The sequence below is a fragment of the Cervus elaphus genome, chromosome 24 (assembly GCF_910594005.1).
Source record: "Cervus elaphus chromosome 24, mCerEla1.1, whole genome shotgun sequence".
NCBI lineage: Eukaryota > Metazoa > Chordata > Mammalia > Artiodactyla > Cervidae > Cervus > Cervus elaphus.
Genome location: NC_057838.1, coordinates 49047953 through 49070988, shown reverse-complemented (window position 1 = coordinate 49070988; position 23036 = coordinate 49047953). Strand labels below are relative to the sequence as shown.

The window sequence follows — 23036 nt, the reverse complement described above, 5'->3', positions numbered from 1 at the left end:
CCTGTTTCCAGACTCTGCATTCTTAAGGAACATACATGAGTTCTAGGCTAACCAAAGCAATTAGTTAAAGATATATAATGTGGTGCATTCCATATTTTATTTTATATGATAGATAGATATATACATATTATATATAATATATGAATATTTAATATACATTTTATTCAAGAGTTTATTATATCTTTCATGTGTATGATTTCTTCCATTAGTGTTTATTTGGGTGTTACTTTCAACCCAGCTTATGACTTTCTACACTCCGCATTTAATATATCCTAGGAGGTGAATGGAAAAAGACTCAGAAAACCCATGTCCAAGGATTGGTTATGACATGCTGAGTGGCCTTTAACTAGCTTAACTTCTCAGAGGCCCAGATTCTTCACCACTTTCAATCTTCTATTTTGTAGTGTATAAAAACGAGATCAGTGCTCGCTTCGGCAGCACATATACTAAAATTGGAACGATACAGAGAAGATTAGCATGGCCCCTGCGCAAGGATGACACGCAAATTCGTGAAGCGTTCCATATTTTTACATTACAGCATACTAACACATATATATGGAATTTAGAAAGATGGTAACGATAACCCTATATGCAAAACAGAAAAAGAGACACAGAAATACAGAACAGACTTTTGAACTCTGTGGGAGAAGGTGAGGGTGGGATGTTTCAAAAGAACAGCATGTATACTATCTATGGTGAAACAGATCACCAGCCCAGGTGGGATGCATGAGACAAGTGCTCCAGCCTGGTGCACTGGGAAGACCCAGAGGAATCGGGTGGAGAGGGAGATGGGAGGGGGGATCGGGATGGGGAATAAGTGTAAATCTATGGCTGATTCATATCAATGTATGACAAAACCCACTGAAATGTTGTGAAGTAATTAGCCTCCAACTAATAAAAAAAAAATAAATAAATTTAAAAAAAAAAAAAAAAACGAGATCATGCCCAAGATTTTTTCCCATAAGAGGTTAGTGAAATGTAGTTATTTAATTTTATTCCTCTCAGGCAGATGTTTGTATATCACAGGTTATAGAAAAGGAATTCTATTTTTCAGACCAAGCTCAAACTAACCTATCAGAAAGTTGTCAAAAAAGAAGAAAAATATTCAAATACAAAAGCCAGCAAATTTCAAACCAGGAGATTTTTAGCATTAAAAATAAAGTAATAATTAACCTGTACTGTGCAAGGTGCTGACTCAGCGATAGTGTTACTGTCTCTATTTCACAGAAGAGGAAACTGAGGTTCACAGAGTCATGTTCTCTGCCAAAGGTCACAAACCCTAGTAAGTCACTAAGCAAGTATTGGATCGACTTGAGTCTGCCAACATCTCCCAAAATCAAAGGTAAAATGCCAAGTTAAACAAATATTAAAAGGTTGCCTTATGGCAAAACTTCTTAGGATTTCTGATATGTCATTCTGTATTTTGAATCTCCATCTATGCATTGCTTCTGTAGACTTAAAAAAAAAGTGTACAACATGAAAGTTGTGAGGTAAGTTTTATTTGGGGCAGAATGAGGACTACAGCCTAGGAAACAGCACCTCAGATAGCTCTGAGAGACTGCTCCAAAGAGGCAGGGGCAAGGTCAATATAAATGTGATTTTGATGAAAGGGGAGTACATGCAATCAAGCACTTTTTTATTTTTCCAGAAGGTTTCTGCTAGTCCTGTGAAGCTTTGCTAGTCCCAAGGAGTGGTTGTCACCATGAAGGATTTTAATGCTTTTCTAGATATGAGGAAATACAGGAACTGGGTTCATAAAATCAGCTCCTGAAATATCTATCTGAAGACTGTCCTGCCAGCTTTTCCCTAAGTACAGAGTGCCTCATTTCTGCTCTCCACCCTGAACTCCTTTCAGGGCATGTTGAAAATCGGCTTTAATCCTTACAGAGGTGGATGGCAGCTGCCAATGGCAAGTGCCAATTTGTAGTTGACACTTCCCAAATGTTCTTGACCAAGGAGTTTTTTCTAGTTGATCATCTTGTAGAAACTATGCTCTGAAGAATGCTTGTATCTTTTCTCTCTTGAAAGTCTATGCCATGCATTTTCAAACAAGAACATTTAATCTGGGACCCATAGAATCTTGATTTCAGAGAATCTGTCTCATTCCTTTTATTTTGGTATATATTATGTGTGTTTTCCTAGGTATAGGGTCTATAGCTTTCTCAGCATCTCAAAGGTATGTATGACCACCAAGAAAAAGTAAGAAACACTTTTGCGTGGAGACAGGTGATTTATGTGAAAGCCTCTATATTTCCCTCAATAAACTCCATTTATGTGCCATAAGAACAGATGCCACTTATAGCTTTGCCATACTATAATTTTTATTGCACCCATAAAGACTCAAAATTGTGCTAATTGATTGGCCTATAAAAATAGACTGAACCACATGTGGAGTGTTACAAGCATTCTTTATGAGCAGCTGCTGGGAATATACTGGGGTGTGGGGACCAGAGATGTGGCTTTATTACCATGAGAGATTTTTTTTTTCTCTTCTTCTTGGAAAAAGGCTCAGCTCTGGTGAAAAGGGCAGATTCTATTTTGATTTGTGAGGCCATCAGGATGAGTAACTACAAGAAAAAGCATTTTTCCTAAAAGGTTTGTTGGGCTATGTTACAGGCTTTTGCATGAACCAATGAAACTCCACCAGTGGGGAGCAGAGAAGACCTAAGAAAACTTCTGGGCATACTGTCATGCTGTGTCCCTGCCCTGTACAGATCGTTTATCCACATAATTGGATCACATAAGTCTACAAATGACATTTGTAAACTGAATCCTATTAAAACTCTTACATCAGGGAGTCAAGAGGCATTGAAAGAGCTCTAGACCTGTTGCTGAAAGTTCAGCAATAAATTTCTTTTGGTTGCAAAACATGTGGATGCGCCATGATGCCACCTGCTTAATTCCATAACACAGTACTCTTTGCACTGCTTTCAGAGGCAACCTCAGAATCCTTCTCAATTCAATGACCCAGGCGACCACCACCAATTACTTAGAGATGGCACAAGAGATGAAACATGAAACACAAGCACTGTCCATATTGCAGGCTCTCCCGTAGCAAGCATTGACATTCTACTAGTAACCCTGTGTTCTCCACCCAAACACTCACTTCTTTTTGGATATCTTTGATGCCAACCCACCTCCTAGGTCACTTATTACCATACTTTCTATATAAAATAGACGGTGGTCATTAATAATAGAAGTATCTGCAAACTTGTGCAACCTTATTTTCACAACTACCGCTACAGCTACAAATTCACTCTTAAATGTGATAACATGTTGTTGAACACATAAATGACCCATTGAGCCACTTGATGTATGTTCTCATTTGTACAACAATTAGCAGAGAAGCAGGTGTCTGGTGATTGGCTAAGCTCATTTCACCAGCTAGGCACTCTGCTCTGGCTCCACAGCACACAATTTAAATCTGTGCCTGAGGGTGTTTTACAATTAGCAGCACCAGGACTCTTAAATCCACAAATGTCAAGGGCCTCACAAAGGGAATGAGCTGTGGAATCTGGCACTGTCCCACTGTTTGCATTAAAAATGGCTCTACCTGTATCAGGTAAAATAATGATACAGGTAACCCCCCCCCCCAAAGAAAATCCTATTACTCATATGTGTGGACTACATGTGACCCACTATCTGGCTCTTTCCAAATAAGAGGTGTTTGGCATTACTAAATGCTATGAACTGAATATTTATGTTCCTCCAAAATTTATATACTAAAACCTATTCTCCCACTGTGATGGTACTAGGATGGAGAGGTCATAAAGGTGGAACCCTCATGATGGGATTAATGTTCTTAAAAATACACCCCAGAGAGCCCCTCTTGCCTATTCTGCCATGTGAAGTCACAGTGAGAAGACAAACATCTAAGAGCAGGATGCAGACCCTCTATAGACACCAAGTCTGACGGTGCCTTGATATGGACTTGCCAGGCTCCAGAACAGTGAGAAAAAATTTTCTGTTATGTGTAAGTCACCCAGTCTGAAGTGGACTGAGACACTACTGACATAAAATTGTTTCGGTAACAAGCATTAGGATTGGGCTCTGCGTGTCCCTAACACACCCCACTTGCAGCTCCAAGGATCTCTAGCCAGAGCTGCATTTAAGAATTGTGTTTTGCATAAGGTGTGCTAAGAGATGAACAACACTTGCAGACCTAATGATAACTTCCAACATGAATCTAAGTCTCCCCTTTCTCCTTTGTCTAGTTTAATGGAACTGTCCCAAATATAGTGAATTTTTACATTTTAAAATCTAAAGTGCACAGTCTAAAGAAAAGCCAGTTAGTGCTCCATGAAATTTATCAAGCTTACCTGTACAGGAGGGATGTAAGTCATCAAATACTGAAATTGTCATTTCATAGATATGGCCAGCTGGAATTATGTCTGAGTCCTCATAATCCAATTCTTTTACAACCTTGTAGAACAACATTATTTCAGAGAAAATGACTGACTTTTTGTTTAATGTACATATTTTATGTAATAGATCATTCTGGAAAATGAAAGGGCACAGCCATTTTCATTTAATAACAATAGCATTAGAATATTCTTGACACTGGTCAAAACTGATACACAGAAGTAGGCATTTTGGTGGAACAAAGGGACATCTTTGATCTTCCAGAGTAGCTTATTTTTGGAGAAAGCATCCTAGCATAGTAGAAGGAAACTATGGATCATAGCCTGTCTTCATCGCATACTAATTGTGCGATCTTGAGTGAAATATTTTAAAAGAGAAAATGTTTTGAAAGCACTTTGGAAGCGATAAAGCATACTAATAAATATAACTACTCCTATTATGACAAGTCACTCACCATTTTAAAAATATTTACTGAGTATTAATTAAGTGCCAAGTACAGTTGTAGGTATTAGGGATATAGCAATAAACAATATGATCCCACAACAGAGACTTGAAGACAGTCCTCATGTAATAGTATTGGCATGAATTTCAGTTGGCATTAAGTGGAATTGGCCAACATGACATCAAGTGCCCAGGTTTTTCGGGACCCAGGTTAAAAATGTTTTAACTACATTTTTAAACTGAATATCTCATTCATTAAATCATCCATTCATTCATTAAGTTATACTGAGAACGCACTATGTACCAAGCACTATGGAAGGTATTGAAACACAGAAATAAATGACTCAAAAACATATGTAAGAGAACTTAGCCAGTTAAGATAGTAAAGGAAAGCTTTCAGGAATAAATGACATTTAAGACCCAAAGGATAATTATGAAAATATAGAACTTAATTAGAGGTGGGCAACAGGTGGAAGGAGTTGTTCAGAAGCAGAGCAAGCATATGGAAAGGCTCAAATGTTAGTTAGCATTGTGTTTACAAAATTGCCATCTTTCTCCAAACTCCCTTCTTAAAATGACAGTTTTGCATTGCATTTCAAAATGAACATCAACTCAGGAAACCTCTTGGCTCAGTGGCTAATCTTACAAATTCACAACATATGCAAACACTTAGCTTGTAACTTGTGGAGTTTTCCAGAAAATTTAGGGTGGGTTTGGACCAAAAAATGAGAAAGATCATCAGTGGCTTTCTCACTCACATCTTTTGGCTGAGAAGGAGTGTTTGGTGATGCTTTGGTTAAGGAACAATTATACCAATCCAACTGGGATCAATATTTTTTTTTTTTTTTTTTTTTTTTAGGGGTTGGAACTTTGGAGAGAAAAAAAACAATAGACCTGTGGAAACTAGAAGTTAGAAGGAAGATTCTCCCAAAGCACAATTCAATCTTGCAAAGGGGGAAAAAAAAACTTACTACGTCCTCCCTCTGCCAGTGGAAAGTTTATGACCTCTTAAGGGTGGAGAAAGAAGCTGATCTCTCACTCCCAATGCCAGAAGGATGAGCCATCATCGCACATGTAGTCAAACAGACTTATCTTTGAGAAAATCAGCATCTATTTCAGCCTCTGATTCATTTCCACAGCTAAACAGGAAGTCAATTATTTTGTGTTCATGATAAGGAGATGATGGTGTCCGGTAGCAAAACACTGAAGGACTTGCCAGAATGCCTTCCAGACCCTTCTCTGCTGTGTCCCAGCTCCCACTGCTGAATGCACCCACATCAACCACACTGTGGCCATGAAATGACTCCATCTCCTCGGGAAAAACCCCTGGAGAAGCAGCACCTGGTGCTCACCTGGATGAAAGTTCCAGCAGTTGGCACTTGCTCAAAGAGTTGTCCAGAACCAATTGGACCCAAGCTCAGAGCATAATGGATTGTATCAGGAGGTTCATCAAGGTCATGACACTGGACTTTTGCAATTACTGTGTCTTTCGCGATCATCTCTTAGCCTGTGTATCTGTTTTATCTTTTAAGGAGGGGGGAAAATGCTTTAAAAATGGATAGTCTTAAAAGGTAATACTTTCCTCATAAACATCCACTAGTTCAGATAACGTACACATGTGACAGCTCTACTTATCCTGGGACAGACGGTTCTGCTTTGGAGCATCATCTGGGAGTCATTTCCCAAAAGGTGCTATGAATGTGATCTGACTGCTCGTTCTCTGGGAGTATTTCTTTTCTCCACCCAGACGGGTACTTGTTTAGAAGGCTATCAAGGACGTCACCTCAGTGGAGAAGGCGTGAGTTGGAATCAGATAATTCTTGAAGATTTTCCGAGTCTAGAACATCTACATGGTGTGGTCAAGAGAGACAACCTTTACCCGGTAGTTACACTGGACTTATTTCCATCTCTGTAAAGTCTCGCATGTCTTCACTGGGATCCCTCTGCCCCAGATGCTCACTGTTAAGCCTTCACCCTCTAAAATCCTAGTCATTCTTCAAAGACTCAGGTAGACCTCGCCCCTTCAGGAAGCTCCCCTGAATGCTCTAGTCCTGTGTATTATTCTTTTAATCACCACACATATAATTTAATATTAAATCTTTTTTTTTTTTTTGCTTTATATGTATTCATCATATCATCATAACAAGAGACAACCTTCTTACAGCTAAAGACCGTAGCGAATACTCCTATCATCTCCAGGGGCTATAGGACTGGATTCATCATAGGGTAGGTATTTGATTAACTATGATCCTGGAGAAACAGGGTGGAGGAGGAGGAGCAAGAAAAGGAAAAGGAAGGTATCATTTAGTGACTGCCAACCCTCTGTACAGAACAAATTCTAAGCATTGCTATGTTCAGTTCAGTTCAGTTCAGTCGCTTAGTTGTGTCCAACTCTTTGCAACCCCATGAATCGCAGCACGCCAGACCTCCCTGTCCATCACAAACTCCCAAAGTTTACTCAAACTCATGTCCATTGAGTCGGTGATGCCATCCAACCATCTTATCCTCTGTTGTCCCCTTCTCCTCATGCCCCCAATCCCTCCCAGCATCAGGGTCTTTTCCAATGAGTCAACTCTTCTCATGAGGTGGCCAAAGCATCGGAGTTTCAGCTTCAGCATCAGTCCTTCCAATGAACACCCAGGACTGATCTCCTTTAGGATGGACTGATTGGATCTCCTTGCAGTCCAAGGGACTCTCAAGAGTCTTCTCCAACAAGGTAGGTGCAATTATCATCTTCATTCGAAAGGTAGAGTAATTGGGGCCCAAACAAAACCACATGAGTAGTAATTAGCAGAAACTAGGTTTATTTATCATTAGACAATCAGAGATAAGGAAACAGGAGGTGGGCTGGGGGGCAACTGTATTACATGTAGTTGGGAGTTTGATTGGGATAGGGGAGGGGAGACAAAGAAAGTCACAAATTGTAGGTTTGGAAACTGAGCTTCAAATAATAAAAAGAGCCATACTGACAGAAACCCAACCCCATAATCCCATATCCAAATTCCAAAAGCCTGAAACAAGACTGTTTCATAATTTACTGAGATCATCAAAGCCTGACCTAACCTGACAGGCCAGATCTTTCTTTGTTCCACTTAGTTTGAGTATTCCTGTGTTTCACAGCAGAGATATTCATGAATTTGAATAGTGGGTAATTGCATAATATATAGTAGACATGCCATATTACCTTTCTAAAATTAAAAAAGTCTTTGTCTTGAAATACAGCCAGAGCAAAAGGTTTTCAAATAAGGGATTACGAAACTGTGATAAACAGCATTTATGAAATTCACACCACATGCTCAGCACTATGCTGAGAATGTTATATAAATTATCCCATTTATTCTAAAGAGTACCCACCCTAAATAGCAAGTACTATTGTCATCCCATTTTATAAAGAAAGAAATTGAAGATCAGAAGGTTTCAGTAAATTACCCAAGATCACAGAGCTCTTGAGTGATAGAACCAGGAATCCAATCCAGGTCTGTGACTCCAAAACTTAAGCTTTTAACAATTTACTGTCAGATCCAGAAAACCTGGATTTCAACAAGTCATTTCTCATAACCATAATATGAGACTCAATAAGTGTCAACGTGATGATCAACCATGGGTCTGGTTGAGCCAATAAACAGCAATACCTCTGCTCTCCACTCACTTGAAATTCTTACCTCAGCCACCCGTCGTCTCAGCTCACCTAATCAGATACTGATCATAAAAAGGTACATTGTCATTCATGCCACAGATATAGACAGTCACCAGAATGACCGCACACTGCCAATCACCGTCACAAGCTTTAACTGGAGAAGGACTGACACGTGCGAATTCAGCTCTCTCCACAACAAGGCAAGAAGTAGTAACCACTGTTCCATGCTCTGCAACAAAACAGCACCTCTTGCTGCAAACTGGCCCGTGTGTCATTTTCAAAATTACTTTATTACATAGTGATAGAAAAAATAAAGTATGAATTATGCCCCATTCATTAGAATTAAGAAGCTGATTCAAAATGTAGATATAGTGTGTAATTGTTTATCACTAAAATACCCTCGTTATTCTACTAGTAAGTAGCAAAACAAAATTGTTTTTGGCTTAGGGGAACAGGGAAGATTTTCTAGAAGGGGTAGTCCTTATTTTAGGCCTTGAAGGATGTGTCAGATAAGGAAAGGATGGCAAATGGAGATCATTCCCAGCAGAGAGAACATCATACATGAAATCAGAGTAAGGAGATCATAACTTATCAGACTTCCTTCCACCCAGTCCATCCATCCATTCATTCAGTTTGAACAAGTATATATGGAATGCCAACTATGGGTTGGAAACTGTCTTGAATACTGGATGAGCCACAATTAAATCCCTTCCTTTATAGAATATACAATCTGGGCTGAGAGGCCAACACTAAGCAAGTATAAACAAGAAAAGAATTTCAAACAGACTTTCTTAAGGAAATGAAAAAGAGTAGGACACAACTTAGCGACGGAACAGCAACAATAAGGAAATGAAAACTGTGATGTGATTAAAAATCATGTCTAAGGGTGAGGTCCTGAAAAATGCAAGGCCAGAGATCCTAAGGCAGTCGGTCATTTGGCCTTAGTCATTTGGCGGTAGTGTAATAGACAAAGGAAGACAAGGAACAGGATGAGGTTGGAGGGAGAGGCAGGGGCCAGAGAAAGCAAGGTCTTGGGGATGCGATCAGAAGACTGGATTGCATTCCAAGGGCAAAGGAAAATTACAGGATAATTTTATATAGATCTAATTAGACTTTTTATTTTTCCTTTTTTTTTTTTTTTTTTTTTTTGGCTGTGCTGCATAGCATGTGGAACCTTCCTGATCAGGGATTGAACCTGCACCCCCTGTAGGGGTTGTCCAGCATCTTAACCACTGGACCACCAGGGAAGTCCCCAGCTTGACTTTTAAACAAATTCACTGTAGCGGCTCTGCTCATCAGAAGCCCAGTTAAGATATCTATGCAGAAATTCAGGTTGGAGGGGATGGTGCCTGCCCTGACTGGGGTGCCCCCAAGATGAGAATTTGAGTGCAAGTAGTTTATGTGGGAACAGATCTGGAGCACTGGGGGATGGGAGAAGTGAGACAGGAAAGGAAAGGCTGCAAATAAAAAAAGTGCAGTCATTACCGAGCAGGTTACCACTGTGGGCAACTTACAGTTTAATACCACTGGGGAACTCTGGAAGCCAGTGAGAAGCATGCACTCAAAATTTTCTCTCCAGGGACTTCCCTGGTGGTCCAGTGGTTAAGACATCACCTTCCAATGCTAGAGGTGTGGGTTTGATCCCTGGGGGCGAAGCCGAGATCCCACATGGCTTATGACCGATAAACCAAAGCATAAAATAGCAGCAATATTGTAACACATTCAATAAAAACTTTAAAAATGGTCCACATCAGGACAAAAAGAAAGAAAGAATTGTGTCTCCAAGGGCAAAAAGCTGAAATATTTGTACATCAGTTCTCTTTGGTCATCTGTTGAAAGCTTGTGGGGATAGGTAGTGTTTTTCGAACATTTCTAACCTGCTCTTTGCAGAGGAGGAGAAGGGCAGACCCCAAATAATCCCTCAAGCAAAGAAATGCAGATCCTGGCAGCTGCAAGTCAGGCCACAAAAATGTTAAGGCCTGGAAAGACACAGACAGCATCTGCTACAATGGCTTAAGCTTACAGATGTGCTAGAGACCACCTCTGTTGTCTGTTCAGCCCCGCAAGAAGTCTTACATCCCACATAACCTGATCTACCTCCAACATGATTGGGCAAGAAGGGAGTGATGAATTCTAGATGGTCCAAAGAGATTCTCTCTCACAAAAATGTGAACATGGAGCAGAGAGAGAAGTGATTTAGGCCTAAAAAGATGTGCTAGAAGATCGAAAGAGTGGAGAGCTATCCTTCTGTAGCAGCCATGAAGACCCACAACTTAGCTCACAAGTGGAGAAAAGACAAGGTTTTGCCAAAAGTTATGCAAGAGATGCATATTAATGTGGAAAGTGAAAGTGAAGTCGCTCAGGCCTGTCTGACTCTTTGAGACCCCATGGACTGTAGCCCACCAGCCTCCTCCGTCCATGGGATTCTCCAGGCAAGAATACTGGAGTTGGTTGCCATTTCCTTCTCCAGGGAATCTTCCCGACCCAGGGATCGAACCCAGGTCTCCAACATTGCAGGCAGGCGCTTTAACCTCTGAGCCACCAGGGGAAAAAGAGTCCAAATTGGTGGTGGCTAAAAGACAGGAAGGGAAAAGCCCGCGAAAATAGAGCAGAGGAAGGTCAGAGGAAGGTCCGAGGACCGGAGTGAAGACTTCAGTTCAAACAGCGCTCCTGCCTCAGCCCAGGCCCAGGGGGAAGAAAAAAACATACAAAAAGAGGAGCCAGAGGGCTCTCTCTCTCTCTCCCCTACGCGTGCCTAAGCTCTTTCTCTCCCTCCCTCCATCTCTCCCTCCCCCCAACCCCGTGCGATGGGGCGCTCTTTTCTTTGCGTCTTTGGATCCATCCTCACACCTCGAAGATGGATTTTCCTGCTATTATCTAAATAAAATAGAGCTGTAACACAGAGCTGTAACACTGATTTGTCTAAGAGCTATAACACAGTCCGTTTGAGAACTGAGAGCTATATATAACACGGTCTGCCCAAGACCCGAGAGCTGTGACCTGCCGTGGGGGCTTTAATGTCTGTCACTCCAAATTTTTGTTGTGACGAGACAAAGAACCGAGGAGCATACACTCGCCTGACATTAAGACCTACCATGTGCTTCTTTAGGTGTTCTGAAAATGCAGACAATCTGATATCTACCCTCAAGGAATTCAGTCTTGCGAATGAGACATAATACAAATAATAGTAGAAAATAAGGGAGAGAATTTGAGAACACTCTCAACCTACCTTTGTCAACTGCAAAGTATGCATTCCTTCAATCTAGTTCAAAGGTTAAGTTACCCAAGTAATCTTCGGCTGCCTGGCAACCGTTTTCCCAGTTGGAATTTCCTCATCCAGTGTGATGTTGACTTCATTGTGCAGACTTGAATTTGCAGAGGAAACACACAAAATAGCATTCTCCATATTCAAAGATCTTGATTTAAAAGAGAAGACTGTCAGAGTGGCAATGGTTTGGTGTGTGTTGTTTTCCACTTGTTTTGGTGGTAGAGGGGTTGAGGCTAGAGGTAGTATGATGAAAGTGGAAAGTATGGACCTTGGAGTTAGCCCATTTATTGAATACTTTCCTAGAGTTTAGACTCAATGCTAAGCACTTTCCTTGTGTTTCCTCATTTATTCCTCACAGGAGTGCCAGGAGGTAGGTACCATTTTACAGATATGGAAACAGATTTTAAGAAAGTAAGTAACTTTCAGAAGTAAATACCAAGGTGTCTAAGAAAGGATTTGACCCCAAGGCTATCTGGCTCTAGAGACTATGCTAAACCACTGAGCTCTTAGCTCCCTAGTGTAAGCACTAGTTTTTTAGAAATGCTGTCCCTTCATTATGGTTTTATAAACTTCTTGGTGATAATTCTCACCAGAATTTTCCTTGAGAGCAATAAGAGAGAATTCAACTCATCAGATATTAAGAATATATTGCATTAATACCTAATTCTATTGCAATTTCAATAGGTTTTATGCTTTAAAAAACTACTTTGCTTTCAGTTGTTAAGAAAGCCTTTTCTTTGAAAACTTAATAGATTGCTTACATCTGACTTTTTTTTCTTTTTTCTTTTCCTTCTCAGGGGAGAAAAAGAGGAAAAGCTATTTCATTCTAATGGAAATTTCACTAATGAATTTCAGAGACTACATTTTATATTCAATTTTCAAGACCAGTTTAAAAGAAAACATTTTATTTCCTTACCTGCAGGTAAGAATGGGGTCCTTATTGTTGACATTGATGAGGAAAATCTCTAGATTCCCAGCAATAAACAGTCCTCCAGGATCAACCACTTTAATAACTACTGAGAAACTGAAAGGGTAGCCACAGGAAAAACAGCTAAGATTTTATAGTAACTGACAGGCTTTCACAGAAATAGAATTTGTTTCACTTTAGCTGACCAGTGAAAACAATTGATTCATTTAGTTAAAATGTCAGTCAAACCAGTTATTTTAACAGTTGGCAATGGTTAAGAATCAAATTAGTCAAATCTGTTGAAAGGACAGGCAGGAATTTAGAGAAGTCTGTTAATTCCCATCAATAATAAAAAACTGAAGGGAATTCCTTAGTGTGGTAGAGCAAACAGAGCTATGGGTATGGGCTCTTACCTTTAAACACTGACTTTTCAATATGGAAAACTGACTGACGAATACAAAGAAGATTATTCCAAAGAACAAATATTATTCCAAATACAAAGAAGATTATTCCAAAGCTATTTATGTGATCAGTTAAACATGGGGACAGAAGATTTTGAGAGTGTAAAGATTCTGGCAATTTCTACCTCCCAAATAATGATAAATACAGATTTAGGAGCATGCTTCTCCTGCTGACTTCAGTTACATCCCATTTTTAAACTTTTTTTTTTTATATTGGAGTATAGCCAATTAACAATGCTGTGATAGTTTCAGGTGGACGGCAGAGGGACTCAGCTGTACATATACATGTATCCATTCTCCTCCAAACCCTTCTCCCATCCAGGCTGACACATAACATTGAGCAGAGTTCCCTGTGCAATACAGTAGGTCCTTGTTGGTTGTCCATTTTAAGTATAGCAGTGTGTACTTGTTGATCCCAAACTCCCTAATTATCTCCCCTCCCACCTCACCCCCTGGCACCCAAGTCTGTGAATCTCTTTCTGTTTTGTAAGTTCATCTGTGTATATATATATATGGGACAGTGACATCCCATTTTTGAATCCTCAATCTATTTTACTGAAGATGCTAACCCAGGATATATTGCATCTTCAACTTTCATAATCATGAAGAATGTCCTTATGAGATTCAGGAGCAAGCTGACTAGAATGGTTTAAAGGTCTATTTCATTTCCCTGTAAAGCACTTTGACGCAGAACATAAGACTGAAAAGGGTGGTCATAAAAACCATTATAAAAATAGAAATAAGAGCTGTGAACCGACCCCCTACAGCAGATGTGGAGGAAATCAGGAGAAAATGTCAGTCCATTAACTTTTCAGAGTTGCTGGATTACATTGGGAATGAATTCTGTGCCCCAGCCATCCAGGGAGAAGTCCCCACTGCCTTCTATGGCAGGTCACAAACGCCATCACTGAAATCACCTTGATGCCTGGCTTTGAAGAAAGTGGATGATGAAGAGAAGGGCCCTAATAGCCACAGCTAGTACCTAGACCAATAACTGTGCAATTACAGTTTAGATGATGATTTCATATCTAAGGCAATGCCAAAAGCACATTCATTTGGGAGCACATTGAAGCCAGATGGGGTGAAATCCTCTGGAAAAGGAAACTATGGACCGAAGGGTAGACATTTTGAGTAAATGAAAAGCCACTAGCAGTATTTACTTTCTAGCTTCACTCTCAAAATCCAAAAGGGCTGATGTAGAAATTATTCTGATGCTGTCGATTGTGAAGCCAGAGCCCTCTAGGGAAAGCAAGTACTGTTTATTGGACAAGAAGAGAAAGCAAAATATTGCAGAGACATTGAAATAACCAGATGACATACACCTCCAAGAACCAGTCTTGAAATCTCTCTGTACTCTGGGCCACCCCCCTCCCACCCACCACATGTGAACATGCTCATGCCTGCCTATGACGATGCTATTTGAAATTGTACTCCATTTAACCAACTTCAAGCCAGTTCATTTGCCCTTAAATATTAAAAATGGATTTTCCTAATCTGTTATATTCAGTATGTTATCTGAGCACGTATGTCTCACAACACTCTAATGAAAGCTAAAGTTAAATGCAAAGGAGTTACATTTAGAAAAGAATACTGAATGTTTAATGAGAAACTGACAGACTGTTTTCTGTTCACTTGGTGATGCTGAAGGTACACTTTTTTCAGGGAGGGCTGAGAGGACAGAGAGCTGTGGAGGGGGAAAACAGGAATGTTGAGATGTCTGTTCATCTAATTTTATGTGTGTAGGTACCACCAGGGGCTTTCCTGGTGGCTCAGACTAAAGAATCTGCCTGCAATGCAGGAGACCCAGGTTCAATCCCTGAGTCAGAAAGACCCCTGGAGAAGGAAATGGCCTCCCACTCCAGTATTCTTGCCTGGAGAATTCCATGGACAGAGGGACCTGGCAGGCTACAGTCCTTGAGGTCACAAAGAGTCAAACATGACTGAGCGACTAAGCACACACAACACACAGGTACAAGCAATACTTTAAGTTGTCTTTTTTCCTTGACTTTCATTTATATTATCTTCTAGCTTTCTGTTAAATGCTTCAAATGCATTGTGTTTTAATGATCATAACAACTCTGCCATAGGTTACTGATATTATTCCCCATTTCACAGATAGGAACACTGAAGATTAGAAAATTCAAGCGGTGTGTCTCCAGTCTAAGAGCTGAGCTTTTCATAATGCTTCTTTACTTACCACACTGCATCACTAAGACAGCTTGCTTGGGCTTGGGGGGTTTTGGTTGTTGTTGTTTTGTTTGCTTTGCCAAAGAGGGTAGGGTGAGATTCACGTTTCTGGAATAGGTAAGAAATTATTAGAAAAAGCTCAGGCAAATCATCCATGGGAGGATTAATATCAGGAGTTAATTAAACCGAGCACTACTGGCTTAATAATTGTGTAGACCTGGAGATAATTTAATAGAGAAGATTAAACCCAGAAGGATTGCAAAGCAGCCTAAAAATCATTTGGAGAAATTTGTGACCTTTTAATTTATTGATTTTCTGATGCATCACGGTGTTCTGATTAATTTAAATTCACACCATCCATTTCTACACATATAAATAAGATAGAATTGAGTTCTACTTTTGCTGTAGAACAATGTTGTAGAAATTAGCATTCAGGAACTGCAGAAGAATCCATCACCTATCTACTTTTAGGGCAAACACAGGAATAATGATCCCCATTTCATGGTGGGAGGACGAAGGATGGCTGGTGGTTATATTACTCGAGGGTGCTCAAAAGCACTGGTTATATATAAAAAATATATATGATTTTTTAAAAGACACCTACATTTATGTGCCTAACCACTCAAGAATTTGCAGTTCTCAATTCAGTTTCTGTATTAGAGTTGTCAACCACTGTTTGGGAACAACATATATTGGGAAACTGCATTTTTATGAGGTTTAATTTTTCATAAAATGAGATAGTCTTTAAAAAAAATTGATAGCACTGATATGAACAACTCCTGCCGCTGTTCAGAGAAGGTTGGAGCTGATGGTTGCTAGGCAGCCAGGGCCATCACTGGGAAAACCACCTAAGTGAATGCTCCCCAGAACAGGAAGGCAGTCCAAGGGATGAGAAATTAACTCTCTGTGGGACCAGGCAACTTAGATTCATTTCTCCCCATTTTATCTGTAATAACACCATCAACTAGTAAAGAATAACAATGGTAGCCTCACTCCTAAGTTGAGAATTATTTCAACAGCTCACAGGGGGAAGTGTAGCAAGGGGAGTTTTATGTCTTTCTGGATGGACTTAGCTTCCAAATCCACTTTATTCTCTTCTCTGAAAGCCTTGTTCATGACTATTTGCTTTCAGAGATGCTTGGGAATCAGAAATGTCAGAGCCCAGACTGCAGGCCAAACCCAGCAAGGAGAATTAGGGCTTCTATGCTTCAAGAGCAGTGACAGGGTTCTTCTGGATTTCTCCGTGTTCATGGAAAGAACAGTGATGGCTACCCTCTACTCTGACTCAGATTCTGTGCTTAGCCTTTTTCCCTGGACTGTCTCATTTAATCCTTAAAATGATGCTAAGAGATTGGTACTCTGCTCAGCCCCATCTTACAGATGTGGAAGCTGAGGCGTACAAATGTCAAGGAAATGATCCACGAATACACAACTAATCCATGGTTAACCTGAACCTCAAACCCACATCTTTCTGACTTCAGACCATCATGTTATACTGCCTGGCTCCCATTGAGACTTCCCTGGTGGTCCAGTGCTTAAGACTTTGCCTTCCAATGCAGGGATTGCACTTTCTATCCCTGGTCAGGGACCTTAGAGCCCACATGCATTGTGGCCAAAAAACCAAAACAGGAAATGGTATGTAAACAGTATGGTAAAAAATTCAATAAAGACTTTAAAAATGGCCCACAACAACAACAAAATCTTTAAAAAAAAAAAAAAAAACATTATATTTAAACTTGTTTTTAAATATTTAGGGTGGAGATTTAAAGTGTTTACGCAGATGAAGATACAGTGACACTAGAGTTGGACCATGAAGAAAGCTGAACCCCAAAGAATTGATGCTTTCAAATTGTGGTGCCGGAGAAGACTTGAAAGTCCCTTGGAGAGCAAAGAGATCCAACCAGTCAGTCCTAAAGGAAATCAACCCTTAATATTCATTGGAAGGACTGATGCTGAAGCTGAAGCTCCAATGCTTTGGCCACCTGGTATGAAGAGCCACCACCTCTTTGGAAAAGACCCTGAGGTTGGATAGACTCCGGGCAGGAGGAGAAGGGGGCGACAGAGGATGAGATGCTGGGATGGCATCATCAACTCAGTGGACCTGAATTTGAGCCAGCTCTGAGAGATAGTGAAGGACAGGGAAGCCTGGCATGCTGCAGTCCATGGGGTCACAAAGAGCTGGACACGACTTAGCAACTGAATGGCAACAACTCAGTGTTACTGTTTAAAGGGAAATAAGGGAGGGAAAGGAGCAGAGGGCAAGGGAAGACTAAGATGAAGCCCAGAAAAACACTGGAAGATCTAACAGGAGGAGGATGAGCAGGGATAGAAAATCAGGGTAGGCTGAAGGATAAGAGAATAGCTCAAAGAGTTTATTATCTAAGAAGAATTTAACATTATCTATTACTGAATACTATCTGTCAAGCACTGTTCTAAGGCCTTTGCATGTATGACCTCATCTAATCTTCAGAATCACCCTGAGGTAGATCCTATTATTAACCTCATTACAAATCAACTGAGGCACAGAGAGGTTGAGATTTGCCAAAGGTCACAAAGCCAGAACATAGTAAAGCCTAAACATCCACCTAGGCTATCTGACATTAGAATCTGAGCTCTTTGCTGAAAGACTAATTTGGTAGTTTGTCCTAAGATGATACTTTCTTGAAGGAAATGTGTATGCAAGTATGATCTGTGATAAGTTTTTTTTACATAACAAGACATTCTCGATGTTCTTAAAGCACAAATCCTGGCTAATCACAGATCACCTGTGAAACCTTTTTATAGGAGAGATACATTTTCAGGAAAGTATTTTCAAACCATAAACACAGATCTAGACTAAACATTAATTATGTATGTGTGTTAGTCGCTTCAGTTGTGTCCGACTCTTTGCAACCCTGTGGACTGTAGCCCACCAGGCTCCTCTGCCCATGGAATTCTCCAGGCAAGAATACTGGAGTGGGTTGCCATGTCCTCCTCCAGGGGATCTTCCCAACCCAGGGATCAAACCCACGTCTCTTATGTCTCCTGCATTCGCAGGTGAGTTCTTTACCACTAGTCACCTGGGATAACCCCGCATTTTAATCCTATTAGAGCATTCTGCTACATTCACCCTATAAACAATGGGCATAGTTTGCTACCTATACAGTTTTACTGGGCAGTTAGCGCCCTCATTCTTTCTAAAATAAAGCTTTATTAACCATGTATAATACACTGTCTCAGTGGCTAGCTAAAGATTAAAGACCTTTAATCAAGCGCTGATCATAGTATCTTTGCCGGCTGAACCTAGACTGCCTCAGAATCCTTCTTATCCATCAAAGAAGGTATGCAAGTTGAAACTGATTTGCCATCCCTGACCAAGTCAGACATTCCCAGTGGACTTAGCCAGGTATTTATTATATACCTGGTGGCAGTCACAGCATCTAAAAAGCTAACTTTACAACCAATCTGCAATGTTTCTCAACCTGTGGCTTAGAGAGCACCTACACATTAGGAACCTCCATCCGTGAGTCAATTATTGAAGCAGAGATTCAGTGAGTATTCATCACACTGTTCTTTCTACTTTTATATACAGACGAAATTTCCATAATTGTTTATTAGATACACAGACGTACTTGTTTCAGAATACTTGGGGCAGGGAGGCCTGGAAATGTGAATTTAAAGTAGGCTGACCAGAGGGAATTTTCAGTACTCTGAGGCTGATTTTTTTAGGCTGTACAGTAGATTCACTTGGGGAGCTTGAAACACGCCAATGTCCAGACCACATCCCAGACTAATGAAATTACAATCACTAGAGGTGTCACCTTGGCATCTATATTATACAAAACTCTTCAGATAACTTCACCGTGCAACACATCTGAGATCTATTGATACAGCAAGCACACCCTACCTCTTCTCATACATCACTAGTCTATTCAGGTCCCACATTTTTCATGGACTGAAAGGTATAAAGTTTTCCAAGGGGATTTGGGAAGATCAGGGATATTATCTCGTTGTTGTTGTCTAGTTGCTAAGTCATGTCCAACTCTTTGCAGCCCTATGAACTGCACCCCTGTCCTTCATTATCTCCCAGTTTCCTCAAACTCACGTCCATTGAGTCCATGATGCCATCCAACCATCTCATCCTCTGTCACCCCCTTCTCCTCCTGCCCTCAATCTTTTCCAGCATCAGGGTCTTTTTCCAATGAGTTGGCTCTTTGCATCAGGTGGCCAAAGTATTGGAGCTTCAGCTTCAGCATCAGTCCTTCCAATGAATATTCAGGGTTGATTTCCTTTAGGATTATAATCTCATATTTGTCTCTAAATCTTCCCTTGTTACAGCAGCTGAAAACAGTTGTTGGGTTGACTCGTGCCAGAAAGCAGAGTTTGTTATCACACAAACTCACATGTTTCCACCAGATGGGCTACTCTGCATGATGCAAAGCCTGGTTTGTAGAGCTGCTCCTAGAGCCTAGAAGTCTTAGGTTTCAGCCTCTGTTGCAGGGATTCCCCAGAAACTGACCTAGTAGTGAAAATTTCTGAGCCAGAGATTTATTAACTAAGTACTCCAGGAAAACTAAGGTGGAAGTGAGGGAAACAGAAGAGAGAAGGCGAGGAAGCCAAGCAAATTGCTCCCTCCAAAGCCCACAGAGGCAGTCTCAGCCTGATCCCCCGATCCCCCGGGGGAGCTGCCGAGGGGACCTCACACCTCTGAGCTTTACCCTCTCCAAGAAAGGGAGACGGGGCTTTCCTGCTCTCTCTCTCCCTCATTCTGTGGTTAAGGACTACCCCAGGGAGATGGAAATTTCCAGGCACTTCCGGCCCTTTGAAGTGCAAGAAAAGTCCAAGGATAGCCCTCCTCGTGTGGAAGGAAGCAGAAGCACATTGAAGCTGGTAGGAGCTGCGGAGCCTCAGGCAGAAGAGGTACAAGGTTTCCAAGGAGATATGGTAAGTGTATGGATATTATCCCCTACAGTCTCTGAAATGTCCTTTGTTACAAGTAGCTGAAAACAGTTGTTTGGCTGACTCATGCTAGACAGTGGAGTTAGTTACCACATTAAGAAACCCGTCGCCTTCCACGGAACAGCTCACTCTGTCCCATATCCTTTGATAACTCTGATATCAAGTAGGATTCATATCAACTCTGAATTGATTGGCAAGAGCTTCCCAGAGCATTTTTAAGACTGTGAACTCTGGTTGGAAAAGTGCCATATTTGATCAGTGATGCCTGCCACAAGCAAATGAGAACGCAATTACAGTAGTTAAAAAAAAAAGTTTTTAATGGTTTTGATTACTTTAAAAATATATGATTAATTTTTATTTCATTTGCTGTACCCAGTCTCATCTGTGGCGCAGGAGTTTTATTTGTGGCATGTGAACCCTTAGTTGCCCCTTGTGGGGTCTAGTTCCCTGACCAGGGATCAAACCCAGGCCCCCTATATTGGGAGTACAGAGTCTTAGCCATTGAACCAATAGGGAAGTCCCTCCACAGTAGGTAATATCAGAGAACTTTGACGTCTGAAGTATCACTGGAATGCCTGGGTAGGTTTTTAAAAAATGCTGATTCCTAGATCCCACCTCCAGAGATTCTAATTTAATCTGAGGAGGGAGCCTGGCATCTGTTTTTTATTAAAGCATCCTAAGTGACCATATTATTTCCACAAAGGTAAAGAACCACAGTAATAATTCAGATAAATCAACATGCTACTTCCCAGTTGTCCCAGGAAGTGTTTTAAGGCATACTTTAAAATAATCAAATAAATTCTCCAAAAATGAAATATTTTATTCATAATTCCTTTCTTACTCTCATAAACATGTGTTTTTCAAACATGAATAGCAGAACACTTTTGTTTGTTTTGTCTTGTCTTGAACATTCAATACAGCGTGAACTTTGAATAGGCTAGTCATAGTCAAAACTTTGTTTGCTGTTTATATATGCTCCATGCTAAGGTGCTTCAGTAGTGTTCTACTGTTTGTGCCTCCATGGGATGTAGCCTGCCAGAGGTCCATGGGATTTCCCAGGTAAGAATACTAGAGTGGGTTGCCATTTCCTCCTCCAGAGGATCTTCCCAACCCAGGGACTGAACCCGCAATTCCCACATCGGCAGCCAGGTTCTTTACCACTGAGCCACCAGGGAAGCCCATAGACTTAAGATATTGATTTCTATTCATGCGTATCTTTGAAAGGGAATGGTCTTTAGTTATAGAAAACATTGTTTGAATGTTTATATTTGCAATTTGTAAGGCAAAAAAAAAAACTTATTCTGTGATGTGATTCATTGTTATTGCTTGATACAAGATCATTTAGCAAAACCAAAACTACTGGCTAAAGTATGTTAAAAACTTGCATGCCAAAACAAAACAAAACTTGCATGCCATCTTCTGGAGGATGGTGCAAGTGGTATAATTACAAAGTAAGTACTCCCAAAGAATATTTATTAAAAATATGATGGTGGTTTTCTCCAAATATCTGTCCTTCATGTGGGGAACTACAGATTTTTTTCTAAGTAATTAAAATTTTTCTTAAAATCACTTTTCCCCCAATTATATAAGTAAAATTATTCTTTAGCTTGAATAACCCAGATAATTGCCTTGACTCTCAAGTTTATTTAGTCTATGCCTAAACTAAATATTTCATCATATACAAGAGCGTGACAAGAATGTCATAATGTAGGATTTAATTGTTTCCCCCCTCTCTCTTGGTGTCACAAAGAGGTGAATTTTAAGTTAGGATTAAAGGCCTGGTCATTAGGCCAACTCAGAAGTAAATCTTTTGGATAAATACCCTGAAATGAGATTGCGAAATCATATGGTAGTTTACTTTTAATTTTATGAGGAACTCCTGTACTGTTTCACATAATGACCATGTCATTGTGCATTCCCATCAACAGTGTATAAGGTTTTCAGTTTCTCTACATCCTTGCTAGCACTTGTTGTCTTTGGTGTTTTGTTTTAATAATAACTACCCTGACTATTATTAGGTGATAATTGATTATGATTTTGATTTGCATTTCCCTGATAATTGGTGACACTGAGCATTTTATTAAACATCTTTTGGCTATTTGTATGTCTTCTTTGGAAAGATGTCTGTTCAAGTACTTAGCCCATTTTTAAATTGCATTATCAGGGGGTTTTTGCTATTGAGTTGTAGAAGTTCCATATATATGTTGGAGATTAACCACTTATCAGGTATGTAGTTTGCAAATATTTTCTGCCATTCCATAGGCTGCCTTTTCACTTTGATTGTTTCCTTTGCTGTGCGGAAGATTTTTATTGATAGCTTGATGTAGTCCTCATTGTCTATTTTTGCTTTTGTTGCTTATGTTTTTGGTGTCACATCTATGATATCATTGCTAAGATCAATGTCATGAAACTTTTCTACTATGTTCTCTTGTAGGGGTTTTACCATTTCAGTTCTTACATTCAAGTCTTTAATTGGTTTTGAGTTGATTTTTGTGTATGTTGTAAGAGTCCAATTTCATTTTTTCCCAGTATCATTTGTTGAGGAAGCTTTTCTTTCCCTATTGTGTATTCTTGGTAGTCCTGTTGAATATCAGTTGACTATCTGTGAATAGATTTACTTCTGGGCTGTCTATTCTATTTTATTGGTCTACACATCAATGTTTATGCAGTACCATATTATTTTAATTTTCTTTGTAAAGAATTTTGAAATGAGGAAGTGAGATAGTTCTAGCTTCATTCTTCTTTCTCAAGATTGTTTTGGCAATTCCTGGTCTTTTGTGGTTCCATATGAAATTTTAGAATTACTTTTTTCCATTTTTATAAAAAGCACCATTG

The 23036-nt window shown here is 40.1% G+C and overlaps 1 non-coding gene across 1 annotated transcript; it reads left to right on the top strand.

Annotated features, from left to right (window-relative positions):
* Positions 1–422: 422 nt before the first annotated feature.
* On the top strand, positions 423–529 carry LOC122683401. The gene has a single exon (XR_006337738.1). It is a non-coding gene; the product is annotated as a U6 spliceosomal RNA (small nuclear RNA).
* The last annotated feature ends 22507 nt before the right edge of the window (positions 530–23036 follow it).